This window comes from Tympanuchus pallidicinctus, unplaced genomic scaffold (assembly GCF_026119805.1).
Source record: "Tympanuchus pallidicinctus isolate F22 unplaced genomic scaffold, pur_lepc_1.0 scaffold14, whole genome shotgun sequence".
In the NCBI taxonomy this organism is placed as follows: domain Eukaryota; kingdom Metazoa; phylum Chordata; class Aves; order Galliformes; family Phasianidae; genus Tympanuchus; species Tympanuchus pallidicinctus.
The window spans coordinates 3,455,796-3,471,364 of record NW_026294659.1 but is presented as its reverse complement, the minus strand read 5'-3'; the positions used below and the strand labels follow the sequence as shown (position 1 = coordinate 3,471,364).

Genomic DNA, 15,569 nt, shown 5'->3' with positions numbered 1-15,569 from the left:
GCCTCTAATAAACTATGTAATTATACAGGAAAATGACAACTTCAGTCCAAACGTATTCTGTATTTGTAGATCCTTTTTCTGTGATGTTCACATTTAGGTGCTGCTTTGGTTTTACAGCATGCTCTACATTTACTAAAACGCTTGCTCACCAAGCATTAAGAGTATTTCTGTGTATGCAATATTTAAGAAAACATGAATTCATTTTGGCTGCTTTCTGTCAAATAAGCAAATCTAATTCAGCTTGCTTCTGGATGACGGAGTAGCATTTTAATACCCTTTTTGACTTAGTGTAACTAACTTGCTATTAAAAAAACACAACCATGTAAAGCTAACTGAAAAATATTTCCAATCTTTTATTGCACTTTCTATAAATCAATGTAAAAGAGAAGCGATAAAAATTATCATTAGCTGGAAATTACCTTGACTGAAATCTAAGGCACAGAGCTGAGCTAGAGAAGCTAGGTTTAGAGCAGCCGAATGGAGTTTCAATTAAAAATTATAAATTGGAGCTGCAAGAGTGGGCCTTCTGGCCTGGTGAATGATCTTACTTTCACATACATATGTAAAAAGGTCACCAAATTCCTGAACTCACAGAGATTAAAAGAAATTGACTCCATCTCATATGGTCTGGAGAGAGAAACAAGCACTTTGATACTACTCTTCTTAGGATGTAATATTGTGGTTGAATTTCCTATCACAGGAAAATGTATCCTCTTGTTTGCGGATGTAAGAAGGAAGGAACAGCTAGCCAGTTAAGAAATGAATGGTATCAGAAAAGCCAATTAGTTAAGAAAGTTTGACAGAGTTCAGAATCACAGTTCTGACTTCTCCGATGCCATGACCATGGCAGGTTCCTTGGAGGGTCATACTATTCCAGCCTGGGTCTTCCATGCTCATTGGTCCACTCCAGTCTGGTCCAGTCAATAACTTAAATTCTCAGTTTCAAGGGGGATTTCCATCTGCTCCCCAAACTCCTCTGAAACATCTTATAGTTCCTAAAGCTGGTTCATTTCCAGTAATGGTGATGTTGGTGGAACGGTAATTTCTATGAGGACATGTTTTGCCAAACCAACTATATTTACTTAGGCTTTTATCTTTCATCTCCCAGATATATTATGGCAAGCTGACTGATGAGTTGAGCACACTTTCCCATGTAAGGTCAGCTTTCTCAGTAGCAATGGTTTCAGGGTCACTTTTCATATAAATGAACATTTCATTTCTGAGACACAGCTAGAAACCAACTGCAATGAAGAGTTTGCCATTCTGCAGCCAATAGCTGAGTACTTTGTACTTGGAACATAAGGTTACCTGAAGTTTTCATTAAAAGCCACATATGTGATGATGTAAGACATTTTCAAAGCAATGGACTTCTCTCAACTTGCTTCTGTGTCAGAAATGACTTAACAATCTCTCAGTGATGCTTTTTCATTTGTATCTACCACTTTGCCATAACCCCATGTGTTCCCAAACTTGTTTCAGTTAGCATATAGCTTGTCTGCAATTTCACTTGTATGTGTTACCTTCCTAATGCTAATATAGTCTAAATTTGTCAAAATACCATGGCTAGATAAGCTTGAAATAGTAATTTTAAAATACTAAAAAAGAAAATCTCTTGATTACAGAGATGGAACCACTGCTAAGGAAGCACCAAATTAAGCCTGATAAACTTATCTCAAAAACGCATCTCCTGAAGCTGTAGCTGAGCACTTTGTGGAATGCTGCCCTGGTAGCTGTGGATGAGGATCAATGGAGTGGTTCCCTCTGAAGCAAACAACCTTGTTCTGGTTCACCTCATTCCTACAATACCTGTGCATGCCATTGTGTGCAAATGAATCTTCAAAGCACTTTATTGGAAGGACTGCTTTTCCTTTCTTCTGGCTAATCAATTTAAGGAAGATTATTGTATCCTGCTTTGCTTAGATCTGGCTGCTTGTGCAAATGCAAATGATGCATTATTTGAGCTTGTCTGTGACTGGGATAGGCAAAGTCATTTTAATGTGTAGATTTTCCATCCTGGATCTGTTTTGGAAGCTGAATTGCAACCTTTCTGCCTTGAACTTGTGGAGTGAATCTTTTCTTGGTTCCACAGCAATTTACAAAAGATTTAGGATGTCCCTGATAGTCTTGCATTAGGTACCACTGTAATGCCATACTTTCCACCCACCACTGTAATTTTTATGACTCCTACCAATCATAACATATAGTCTTCTGCCCACTCTTTCAAGCCATGTCTTTATATAGGAACAACTTTATATTTATTGTTTTTCCCCCTAATCAATGCATACATATATATCCATATACACAGCTTCAGATAAAATGAGGCAGGAAGTGAAAGGAACAAAGAGACCTCTAGTGATAGGACAAGGAGCAATGGCTTTAAACCAAAGGAAGGGATTTTTAGTTTGTATCTAAGGAATAAATCATTTACTCAGAAGGTGCTGAGGCACTGTCACAGACTGCCCAGAGAAGCTGTTGGTCTCCATCCCCGGAGGCTTTTGAGGGCAGGTTGGATGGGGCTTTGGGCTGCCTAACAAAAGAGGTGTTGAGCTGGTTGATCTTAAGGTTTCTTCCAACTCAAAACATTCTATGATTCTATGAGTTGGCTAAATACTATTTCTTTGACTCAGCATGAAATTTTCTTAAATGATGAGCTCAGGAGGGTTGTTCAGCAGGAGCATTGAACTGTTGGAAAGAATATTTAGACTATGGTAAATAGGCGTTTTGAAAGGTAAGACAGTATAATAATGAATAATATATATCACTCATAACAAGAAGGTTGTCTAAGGGTACTAATGATGTCAGCTTTATAGAACTGGAATCATTTTTGGTTGATTGATATAGATAGACAGGCAGATATACAGATAAGTGGATGGATGGAAGCTAAAGCAGATTTCCATGCATTCTAATTCTCTACTGCAATTTAACAGCACAATCAATAGTTCTGAAAAGGGAAAGGCATTTGCAATGCTAATTGCAGTCGGCAAGTGGGGGTGTATGCTGTGGGTGGAAGTTAGCTGTTTGCTGAGGGACACTTCAGAGCTGTGCAAGTTCTGATGCTTCTATTTCCTTTTATAAAATAATTATCTGCTGAGCCCTCAAACGGCTAGGACACAGGAATAATGTCTACATCGGAGAAATCAGGGAGGGTGATACTTCCTTAGGTGATTTGCTGAAAGGTTTTGCTGGTAGTCTCAGCGTGGCTCCTACTCAGGTGAGAGATACAGTGGAGAGCTGCAGATCACGGACCTTCTTGGACCAAGTGTTTCTTAGCTTTATAGGTCTGCAAAGGCCATCACTTCATTCATAGATTTGTCAAATATGTCTAGCCTTTTCCAGTTTACTGGTACATTCTTTTCTGATTTCTGAATAATAAATGAATATTTTTACCTGTGATATGACCTGAATCTGCCAGCCTTATTTAGCCTAGTTAGTACTCTATTCCATGCATGCAGGTTTGTTGGCCCCAGTGGAACTTCTTGCAGAATAAATCATAAGTCAGTGTGACATAGGATGACAAAACAGAGCTCTGTCCTCCTCTTTTACTCCTTAAGATGGGACAAATGTTCTCTGCACTCCACAAACTGACTCTACATAGCGAAAACATATGTTTGTATATATAAGACCAGAGTGTGGAATCTTTCAGGAATAAGAAGAGGAAGAAAAATAATATTCTGGTGCCAGGTGTTATTAATGCCAATTCTCAAAAGTGTCAGTGATTGCTAACCATGTGGTAGCGAGGAATACTGAAAGCATCTAACTCCTGGCATTCTGCAGTGTGCTTCTGACCTCCTCTCCTGTGGGCTATGCAGACACACTGTGGGTCTGGGTCTGCTCTTCACTGAGTTACCTTGTGGGATAACATACTGGGTCTAAAAATGTAAACATCTGTGACACTTAGATGACATGAATGGGAAATTATAAAAGAAGATTAATAGTAATAACTGTGTTATGCATTTTGTGATTCCTTTTTGCTTTCTTTAATATTTTTTCTTTAACAATAAAGAGGTGAAATTGTTGTTTGTGGTTTTATTATTAATATGCAGACATGAAATTTCCTTTCTAAGTCAAATCATGATTAGTTTTTTCATTTTCCAAAAGAAAAACATTTTTCAGCAAAAATAGCAAAACCAAAATATTTTGTCAACTTCTGACAAATTCAACAAATATTGATCAGAAAAGATGGAGAAAATAGAAAAAATAATTGATATCCTCTTTACATTCCAGTACAGTCTTCTGAAGCTAACTTCAGCACATTCAACTTTTCAAACCAGTAAAAGAAGATACAAAATAAATGTAATAATTTATCTCAAAGCATTTTAATAATTTCCAACTTTGCACTGAAAAATCTTATCACTTTTTTTTTTTTTTTTTTTTTGGTCCCAGTAAAATGTATTTATTACCTGCAGCACTGTGTGAGCATAATAACTCAGTGAAGGAGATATCTATTACTTTCAGCATATGAGGTGCCTTGCTCCAGAGGTAGAGCCCTTTCTGTAACATCTGGGCAAAGCTGCAATAACTCAGCTGATGTCAACAGATGTACTTTGAAAATCAGCACAACACAGCCACAGAGTGATATCAGGGAACGTGCCAGCTGTGAAAAAAACCTGCCAACTTCACTTCAAAACAAGGGATGAATAACTGCAATATAGTACGTAGTGATGTAATGGTGTGAATCATCTTCCTTGGCTTCTGTATAAGAGATTTTAGTTTTAGTTATTTGTACCCCAGTGTTGTTTGGTATCCCTCAGAAGACTGAGTCCTTCCTTGTTCTGGATGTGAGATGTGAGATGAGGGTGGTGAGAGGACAGAACAGGCAAACACAAGTGGCGGAAACAGCATAACATGGTGGCATTCAGCATTTGGGCTGTGAAGAGCCATCTATCCCACAGGTGTCTAACAGTAAACCAAAGAATTTTGGAACCCCTGGTCCTAAATACTGATCCATTTTTCTTAAACCTCTGCTTCTGTGCTCTTCTTTGCGGATTTTCTAATTTGGTTTGTAACAAGATAAATGAACTCCAGGCACTTAATAGGCTAGCAGAGGATCACTATATCCTGTGCAAATATTGGAAAAAAAAAAAAAATCAATGAATAAATACAATTGATGGCAGTTAAAAAAAAACAAACAACGTTGATGAATTGTGATGGAAACTGAAGAAGTGGTAGTATTTCTGCTTAAGTAAATGCTCCAAATTAACTCTAATGAGATATGTCTCATTATCTGTAACACATAGGAATGTGAGACTCCTTTAAAAGACTTCCTAATGAGTACTCATCACTTTGTGGAGGCCAATCCAGTCCTACATAAGTTTAAACACTTAGAAATGTTTTGGTGAGAAGATACTCTTCCAGTAGCTAGCCAGAAATCCCAGCCTAAAATTTGACGCACTTCAATTGTTTGCATTTATTCATAACTTCATTATTTCTAACAGATTATTTGAAAGTTATCATTCATCCATATACAAAACTGTGGAATTCATTAGAGGATTATACACTCATTTTAGGCTAATCTGTACAGGTACAGATTCTTTCTTCTAAAAACACTGATTACTTCTTACACTTTCATAGACAGCCATGCATTATGGAGAGTGTGACTACAAGGCAGTACTATTAATATTCTTTGATGTATATATTCATTAAAACAAAGCAAATTCACACTTTTAACAGCCAGATACCAATGCCAAAGCTGTGTCAGTGTGAGGGATGTTAGTTTTTTTTTTGGTTTTGGCACGGGGGGGGTTACAGTATGTTGGGTAGTATCTAATTGATTAATGGAATCATAAGGCGGTTATTACATTGTCCTGCGTAATGCGTAACAGTAGGTGCTGGCAGTCAGCATTTGAGGCTTGAAGAAACCTCTGGAGGAGAGGCTGGGACTCCCCTCTGTAAGCAGCAGAACTAGTCTATGATTTGGCACACTGGTGAGGCTACATCCATTGGGAAGGACTGTGGGATGCCTCAAGCCACATAGTAACTCCGTTTGGTTTGATTGCCTTTCCAAATAATTGCCCTCTCCTGTGATACCTCTTAATCCTCAACTCTGCATTTTAGCCTCAGTTGTACAGAGATATTTACGTGATTGCATTGCAGTATGTAGATAGCCTCTGGCTGCTCCACGCATCCCTGAGTGCTACACTGAGCTTGTGGGCAACCTGAGTTAACTTTGATCTACCTCAGGCATGAGATGTTCAGGTATTCAACTCAACCACTGGCGAACAGGCTACTGAACCTGCACTGACACAAAACTATCCTGCTTTTCCAGACAAGCAAATTATTTCATTTTTGAGCACCTTGAGAGGCTCCTTCTGCATCTGCCATAACTGACAATCACACTGCACTTTAAAGAACTTCTCAGGGCTGGCAGCAACAGCAGGGATTTTTGCAAAGTCATTTTTTTAGTGCAGAGCCTTAAAGAATGATCTGACACAGAGTACAGTGTTGATAACCCTTACTCTGAGAATGATAGGCAGCTTAATTTGGGAGAAAAAAAATCAGTAAAGAATGTTTAACAACATCCAACTTTCTCTATAAGAAATCTGGAAACCCCTGATATGTAGGGTGAGAGTTTGTTATATGTAGCTTTGATTGCGTTTTTCATTCCCTAGTATGATTGATGCCCTAATTTCCCACTCTTTGTGTATTTCATGGATTTTGGGCTGCTATAAAGATATAGAGTGGTGATAAAAATATGCTAGCAGATTGGTTTAAAATAAATATTATCCATAATATTTGGACCAAATGAAGAATTTTCTGTTCTGGAACATTCGTTATCTGAAATAATTTCCAGAGAACAATGACAATATGTTTAAATTTCTCAGTCTGATGAGTGTCCATGTGTTTCCTTTTTGACTCATCCAGGCTTATGCCCAATGCTGAGAATTTTTAAAGGAAAAAGGAAAGAAGTATGTTTTACAAATCTAACAGAAGGGCAGTTAATTGGCAAAAGTTATTCAGCCTTCTCTTGATCATCTCTTGTCCTGTTATCATAGAATCATAGAATTATAGAATAGCTTGTGTTGGAAGGGACCTCAAAGCCTACTCAGTTTCAAACCCCCTGCCATGGGCAGGGCTGCCCCCCACCAGCTCAGTTGCCCAGGGCCCCATACAACTTGGCCTTGAGTGCCTCCAGGGATGGGGCACCACAGCTTCTCTGGACAGCTGTGCCAGCACCTTACTACCTTACCTTACTACACTCTCAGTGAAAAAATGTCTTCCTATTATGTAATCTAAATCTCCTTTATTTTAGTTCAAACTGTTCCCCCTTGTTCTATCACTATCAGATTGTGTACAAAGTCAGTCTCCCTCCTGTTTATAAACTCTAAATGCTGGAAGGCCACGATAAAGCCTCCCCTGAGCTTTCTCTTTTCAAGCTGAACAAGCCTAGCTCCCTCAGCCTTTCTTAAGAGCGGTGCTCCAACTCTCTGAACATGTCTGTGGCCCTCCTCTGGACCTACTTCACATCCTTTGTGTGTTGGAGGCCCAACACAAGTGGTGTATCAACTGCACCACTCAGCTTGGTGTTATCAGCAAACTTGCTGAGGGTGCACGCAATCTCAGTATCCAGGTCATAGATAAATAAGAATGTGATGTGGGACCATATCAAAGGCCTTGCAGAAGTCCATGTAGATGATGTCACTTTTCCTTTGTCCACTGATGCTGTTACTCCATCATAGAAAGGTGCCAGATTGGTCAGGTATGATCTGCCCTTGATGAAGCTACGCTAGCTTTATTGGATCACCTCCCTTGACTTTCACGTACCTTAACATAGCTTCCATGAGGATCTACTCCATGATTTTCCCATGCACAGAGGTGAGGCTCACTGGCCTGTAGTTCCACAGGTTTTCCTTTCTTCCTTTCTTAAGAATGAGAGTGGTGTTTCCCTTTTTCCAGTCACCGGGGACTTCAGTTGACATCCATGACTTTTTTAATACGATGGAGCGTGGCAACTTCATACTTTCCTTTTCATTTTCTTTTAGTTCACTTAGTTCTGTTGCAAAGTATCATCTGTCCTTTTTAGCTAATTGTTTCAACAAGAAGTAGGAAATTGAAGACAGTAGAACATGAGCTTGCCACTATTGTGGCATTGGCTTTCATGCTGTTGCATATATTTTCACAGCTTCTTGGTTTTCTCCTTTTCTTAACAAAGAGTTTTGTAGGGTAGGGGAGCCTAATCACTGTGCTACTTAAACGATGGATTCCGTTATCTTTTTTTGCCTTCTCTACATTGATGTTCATGTCTCTGTTGTATCTTGAGTGAGCTCACTGTAAATTTATTCAGATAATGCCACTGCAAATGCTTGTCTAGACACTTGGCAAACGCTTGTGGTGTGTATTCAGATTCACCCGAGTATAAGCTGTGAGCCCATGTGTCCTGGAACAAATGTTTCAAGCTATCATTTATATGATGATAGTTAATTTAAATTGACACAATTCTGAATTGTCATGGATGTGTTAACCCCCAGCTGTGGGTGCACTTGAGGGAAAGCCCATACCATTGCTGGACCTTTGTTTTCTGCTCTGGGAGGCAATGGCTCCTTAGGCAGTGGGAGGGGTTGGGGGTTGAGCCTTTAATATCATTGAGAAGTGTGTACATGTTGCGTTTCTGAAAAATACACATTTCAGTTGATGCAACAAGCCTACTGAAAGTTTGAAGGTTGCAGTAGCCAGTTCCTAGAATGAAACTCTTTTTTTTTTTTTTTTTTTTTGTGGATGGAATTTCCTAGTATGACTGAATGACTGCTGCAGCCTTTCTCTTACTTACAGCACACTATTTGTCTCCAGTACTTCTGTAGAAGGGGATATGCTATTTGAAAAGATAGTATTACCACATTGCCTTAAATCTTGTTGTATATTTTTCTGTGGTAATACAAAAGCGTAAAACAGATTTTAGGAACATGGATTTATTTATTTATTTATTTATTTATACTTATTTATTTATACTTTAAAAGATGTGCACTCTCCAGTCTTTTTATCTCTTTTGTTGATTTGTCCTACACCCATGGAAACACATTTCTGAAAGCTGAATATAAGCATATCACTAGAGTTGAATTCTTTCTATGGATATATCACCATGTTTAATATTAAGCTAGAGTGTTAGTTTGTGTTGCATTTTTTCTCAATAGATGAGTTTGTCTACATGACATAAAACACCAGAATAGGTGTTTTTTTTTTTAATATTTGAAGGAATTATTATGAGTTGTTCCACAAAGAGAGAAAGTTGTTATGAAGAATGTTGTCTTTCTAAAACCTACATAGTATTCCCTTGCTTCTGTCCAAGTTTTATTCATCTCTGATGTGACAAAGTCATAACAGCTGAGGTGGGGAATGGACAGAAAGCCATTGAGGGCAGCAGCTTTCTGGTGCCTTTCTTAATCTCCATCATGATTCTGATGGAAGGAAACATCTTTTAGAATTGATTTACTGTTTCTTGCATTTTGTTCTGACTACATTCTCCTGTATAAAAGCCAGAGATCAACTTAATATCAAAGAAATAAAGCTTACCTTGTAACAGAGCAGCTGTGTAATAGAGAGTGACTTTCTTTCAACCATTTCCTGGCTAATCCTCTGGAGCCTTCTCAACTTCTCCTCATCTTCCTCCTACCAGAACTTCTCCCTGCTTACCCCTCAGATATTTTCTCTGATGTTATCTCAGGCTGCAGGTAGTGGGACTTTATTTTCACATCCTGTCACCTTCAGAAAGATTGGAGTTGCCTGGGTTACAGATCGTACGCGTGGAAAGATGGTAATTAGACAGAAACCCTGCAGGCTCCCAGGTAACTGGTGCATACAAGGCTTTTGTTACGTTTATCCCATTCTACCAAGCCTGACATATTCTGTTATATCATTTGCTTCTCTAGGTGAACACGGGCCCCTCATTGCTAAAGCATTCACCCTAACTACAGTTTTCTTAATGCATGTGTTTTAAAGACAGTGGGATTTTGTCTGTTGGTATAGCAGGCTCAGTGATTGTATTCCTGGTTTACGTTGCACTACTGGAGACTACGGTAAGAAACAGATATGTGTATGGGTTGAAGGAAGTGATGAAGGTAGAAATGCAAAAAGTTTCTCCTCTCTGCTGTGCTCCAGTAGCTGAAGGCCCCCTGTAAGTGCATAATGCAGTCATTTAACAAATTTCCTTGTCAACTGAGGCAGGCGGGCAGGGCACTGGCTTTGACTTGTGCATTTGACTTTGCAATTAGGCCAGAGGGATTTATTTTCAATTTGCAAAAGCCAATCTAATTCATCAGCACAGGAAGCTATAGGGTGAACGTTCAGACGACTAAAACTGAACATTGTATTCTATTTTCGGCAGAAAATCAGTGCCATATTGTTAACTCTGATGCCAGTCAGCAAGGGGAATTCCTGCAGTATGGACTGGAGCTTGTTAGAGGCCAGCACTGCCCAGAATTATGTGACAGCAGCAACTCCCTACAACCTCCACTGACACTGAGCCAAGATGTGGTATTTTGGGTGTATGGGTCAGGGTACTGGGGGCCTGCTATGTCTTTATGTGGTGTGAGAGCAGCAGTTGGAGCTGAGTGGGCTCTGTAGGTCCTACTGAATCCCCCTGTGCCTCAGCAGAACTTACTAGCATGGGAGTGGTACCACATGGATGCACCCAGAAAGTTCAGGTCTGGATATGTGCCCAGGCTGGTAAGCCCACTAGGAAACTTTCTGCAGAGAGCTTATTCTTAGAAGGATTACACCTTGTCAGAGCTTGTAGGAAATCCCATGACTGACTTAAGATGGCACGGGGATTTCTGGATGCTTCTGCCTTGGGCTTCTTTGTGCGCAAGGGAATACAAGGGCTGTGCAGACAGCAGCACAAAATCTGCTAATGTTTGGTTCAGCTCATTAGCCTGGGCCAGGTGCCAGCCCAGCTCCATCCAACTCTGCAAACAGCTTCTGCAAACAGCATGGTCCTGCTGGTGTGGCACTGTATATGAATGAATAAAGCCCACCAGACCCAGATCCATGCTGTTTGAGCCTGAGATTTGCTTGGGCCACTCTACGTTGCTGTCAGAACAACTGTAGATTGAGTTATCTATCCCTGCATTATTTATTCATCACGTGGCACTGGACCAGAACAAAGCTAGTATAGAAACTACTACTCTCAGCAACAAAAGGCCTATGAAGTGTTGTGCTGAGAGATAGTTGTGAGAGTAGACGTGTTCAAAAATTTTTAAGGTATTTTCAAGAGTATTTGATTTCCTGAGATTGGATTTTGTAGGTGAAGATTAGGAAACCCTGGAGAAGATGTAAACTGGTAGTTTGAAGTGGAACCATGAACAGACTGCTTGCCTTGTGGCTCCTAACAGGTGAAGGAGACTCACTTATAGGATCTGGCAAAGGGATAAATTTGTATATATCTCAGTATTTGTCCCTAAATATCTTCAAATTTGTCATTGAGGAACAACAAAAATTTATTGAGGAAAATGTGGCAAGAAAAAATTGAGCCTTTGAATCAACAGAACAAGGACAGTGATCCAATAACATGTTCCCCAGATTTTCCCAGATACTGCTACCATTAAAAAAAAAGACAAAAAATCCACCAATATCATAGATTGATATAATGGGGAAAAACATTTTTTTTAGATGGCAGTCAAGGCCTTCCATTTTGACTGAATATTATTTAATCATGTAAAGGGTATCAACTAAGAACTAAGTCAATTCTTTAATTAAATCTACAGCAGTTTCTATTTTTCAACATATATGGGAAAAGGTAGGGTCAGATAAATTCCCTCAGTTGAAGAATTTTCAAGTTCCAGATGGGCTGCACTTTAATTAAGTTTCTTTTCTCCCTTTTCTCTGCTGAGGTCGCACTCCATTACAATTTCAAATCAATCTTCAGTGTGACGTTTCAGAAAAGAGAGCTCTGTGTGACTGTTAAATGATTTTTCAGGAAGCTGAAATCCTTCAAAATTTCTAAGTCTATACGTTGTGGTGGCAAAGGGGGATGTTGGGAAGGCAAAATGAAGATTTTGAATGTGGGATGTGTGTCCCATCTGAAGGCTGGTGCACAGAGAAGGCTTTTAATGGAACTACTTCTGTTTCTGCTCTTTGCCAGCTGTAGTGTGACACTGGGGATCTGCTCAGTAAAATGATAATACTTGCATAACAAACTGCTTGTCCCTGGCTGGTTGACAAACTGAGAGCAGTGGTATCGCTTTTGAGCAAGAGCCCAGAATCCCCTTGTTGTCATCTTCTTGTGCTGAAATAATTGTTAACCATGGAAAAACAGCATCTATTTCACAGGTTACAGACAAAAGAAGTTGTAAAATTATGAGAGGGCCCAGGTCCTGGTTCTCCTCTGATCTGACTTCTTGAGTGTGGATAAATCTTCATGATGATTCTGCACAGTTCAAGGAAAAGGCTGAAGGAAGGCTCTTGTCACTCATGGAAGCCAATGCCACTCGTCTTTCCCCATCAGATCAATGGAAATGTGCACAGTAGCATGCCACTGGGTAAAATTTGCCAGTTGTTATGTATGTAGTGGTAATAATTTATGTTTCCTATCAGCCCAGGTTTCAAGAGAACAGTACTGGCTAAATAGGACCTGATTATTTAGGAAGGCTGTATTGGAAAGGCAGGTGAGATCCATGGGCATCTACGCCTTATTTTAAAGTTGTGACTTCATTTTTACTTGAGAAGGTCAGAATTAAGACATGCAGGATTGCAGCAGACTAGTAACACCTAAACCAGCAAGTTGTCTGTGAGTTTGACACATCAGAGAAACTGTGCCACAGCATGTCACGTGTGGTATCAGACAATTATTCAATCAAGTTTGATCCTTAAAGTTTGTATTTGTTTTTCTCTGTGTTTTGGTTTAGTTATTTTCCTTTCTTCCCTTGCCACATGTAGGATACCTTCAGTCTCCATGGGTTTTGTGAAAGCTTATACTAGGTCTTCAAGTGATCTAATTTATTGAGATTATTACACGTACAGTTATTGAGATCTTCGGGGTAATGCTGCTGCAAATTTATTTTTGTTTTGTTTTGGTTCTTAAGATTATTTCTGCAAGTGCTACTACTGGCAGTGTTACCTCTGGAACAAAGCAAGAGGAAGCTTTGAGTGGAGGTGTAGTTGTCTTCCTTGTTGAAAGAGAGTATGGAAGTGCTGCAGTGCAGAGATACTCAAGCTGGCATTAAGCTAGTTTCTTTGGGTACTGGAAGCATGCTGGCTACAGCAGAGTGGAGTCCAGTATGTTCTGATTTTCTTTGCCAAAAAGCTTAGCAACCTGGGCAGCAATGAACTAATAACAGTAAACAGCAGCGCCTGGATGGAATTTTATGGGGGAGTTTGTTGTTCTGAAATTTTTCATGTTCCCCACACTGCTACCTCTCTTGCTCCCATACTCTTTTATCTCTCTTTTCTAACTTCAAAGGAAAAAATGAAGCAAACAAGGACAACTGGATGCAGAAGCTGTGTGCAATATATCATCTAAGATCAGATGCTTGACTGCAGCTATTTCTCACACAAAAGGTCTGTGCAACAATTCCTGTTTTAGGCAAAGCCAAATCCTTACCCAGAAAAAAAAGTTAGGAATAGAATTTAATGAGAATATAGGGCTGATTGTGATGGTCAGGTGCAAGTCTTGAGCATGCTGCCAGCAATATGTTTATACTCAATTGTCCCCTACCTCTTGTCCTCTTCCTCTTCATTTACCATGCTTTTCTCCTCCCATCTGTTTTGAGCACCTCTCTTTCTCCACTCTTGTATTCTTTTAAGTCAGAAGTCACCCTTGATTTTTCCCCACTGGCCCTATTTTTTGCTACCCCTTTACCCAAATCTTGTGCTTCTGTTAGAGTTGTTGAGTACATCTCACCAATTATGGTTTCCAATCCCTATTGACCTAGATAGGATACATTCCTCAAAATATGTCCAGTTTTCCCCTCCATTATCAGTGAGATCTAGCCAATTTCACTTCACTGTCCATTAGCCATCTGTGAAATTTGGTCCTTCTTCACAGCATTATTATTAATTCTTGTCAGCTTCTCCCTCTTTTTTTCTCCCTTATCTGGAAATTTCTCATGGTTTGTTAAGTTATGTAAACCTTGAGCCATGCTGTAATAGTTGGCCAACTTACCATCACAGACTGGAAGGGAGAAGGACTAGTGACACAGCTGCACAAATGGCAGCATTCGGACGGCCACTGAGAAAATGTTGTGGGAGAAATGAGAAAACCCACAGAACTTTGTTGAATAGGAAGACATGGCAGGTTGATTTGTAGACAGAAAGGACAGTCTGCAGAATAAGAACAGGGAAGAGACCATATAGTAGAAGAGAGAGTGGGCCATGAAGCTCATCAGCTTCTTTGAAGAACGATGATAAAAAGCAGAGATGGAAAATGGGGTGGCAGGAGAGGAGAGAAACATGGAACCATAGAATCATTAAGGTTGGAAAAGATAACTAAGATCATCTAGTCCAACCACCAACAACCCATCACCACTGTGTCCACTAACCCAACTGGAGACCATTCCCTCTTGTCCTATTGCTGTAACCTGGGAGAAGAGGCCAACACCCACTTCACCACAGCCTCCTTTGAGGTGTAAGAAAAAGCAGGGATAAATTTGGCACAAATAGATTGGATACCAAAGATGTTTTTGATCCAGAGTATGGTGAGAGTCCAAAATGTGCTCCCCAAAAGTATTTTTGGCCAAATCTGCAATAACAGATAGCGAGGTTTTAAAGGCAGCTTGGTTGAGGGGATGAGGGTGAATGTGGATGCTTGCTGTCTTGCTGTCTAGCTGTCTCTGCAAGGTCTGTCTCCAGTGTTCAACTTGTGATTTGCCTGCAATTTGGTACCTAATTATTGTGCCAAAACATCCAAATTCAGCAATAAGTTGCTTATCTTTCCTTCCTAAATAAATAGCAAATATAGAGCAGAACTTTTGTTTCAAACTGTTGTTTGTTTTCTGTGTCTTCAAAATATTTTTACTTTAAAAAAATTGAAAAAAAAAGACAACAAGGGACTGAAGTGTAGAAGGAAATAATTTCTTTCTGAAATTTTGAAGTTTCAACCTCTTTTTTGCTGTTTAATGCTGGCAAGAAGAAACAGTGAGAGAAAGCAGATTTATCTTTTCCCCTTCTACTCCTTTCTTTCTTTCCTCTAAAAAACACCAACAGAAAATCTGATAGACTGCTGTAGCTTTCTGAGGTACTAGCTCAAGTGTTTATTCCCACAGAAAGGAGGCTTGACTGATGTTTTCTTTAACTAAATGTGTGTCTTAGGCATAATGTTAAAAAAGGTCACTGGACAAAAATGACTTGTAGGCTTGCATACAATACCTAAGAAACTTAAGGCAACCTGCCTTAAAACAGAAAACTTCAACCTGAATGAAATGGAAGATATTTGCATTTAGACCCAACCCAAGCTGGGCATATGGAGGAGAATGAAGTCCTGAAAAACACAAAACATTTAAAAAATGTTAATAGTATTTAAAAAACCCTCCTAAATACAACTGAATAATTAAATACTTATTTTTCCTTAGCATTAAAAAAATGCATGAAGGAAGTTGTCTCGTCCCACTCAGTGGATTGTGAGAAACGTGAATCTTTGAAATCTC

The 15,569-nt window shown here is 39.4% G+C and overlaps 1 long non-coding RNA gene across 2 annotated transcripts in view; it reads left to right on the top strand.

Annotated features, from left to right (window-relative positions):
* LOC128076315 (uncharacterized) overlaps positions 1–15,569 on the top strand; it is a 183,946-nt gene that overhangs the window by 156,709 nt on the left and 11,668 nt on the right. Inside the window, exon 1 of one of the 2 annotated variants that reach the window (XR_008204344.1) lies at positions 13,386–13,485. The exons of the other annotated variant lie outside the window; for it this stretch is intronic. This is a non-coding gene — a long non-coding RNA (uncharacterized LOC128076315). Of the gene's footprint in view, positions 1–13,385; positions 13,486–15,569 lie in introns of those variants that run through there. 2 annotated transcript variants of the gene reach the window in all.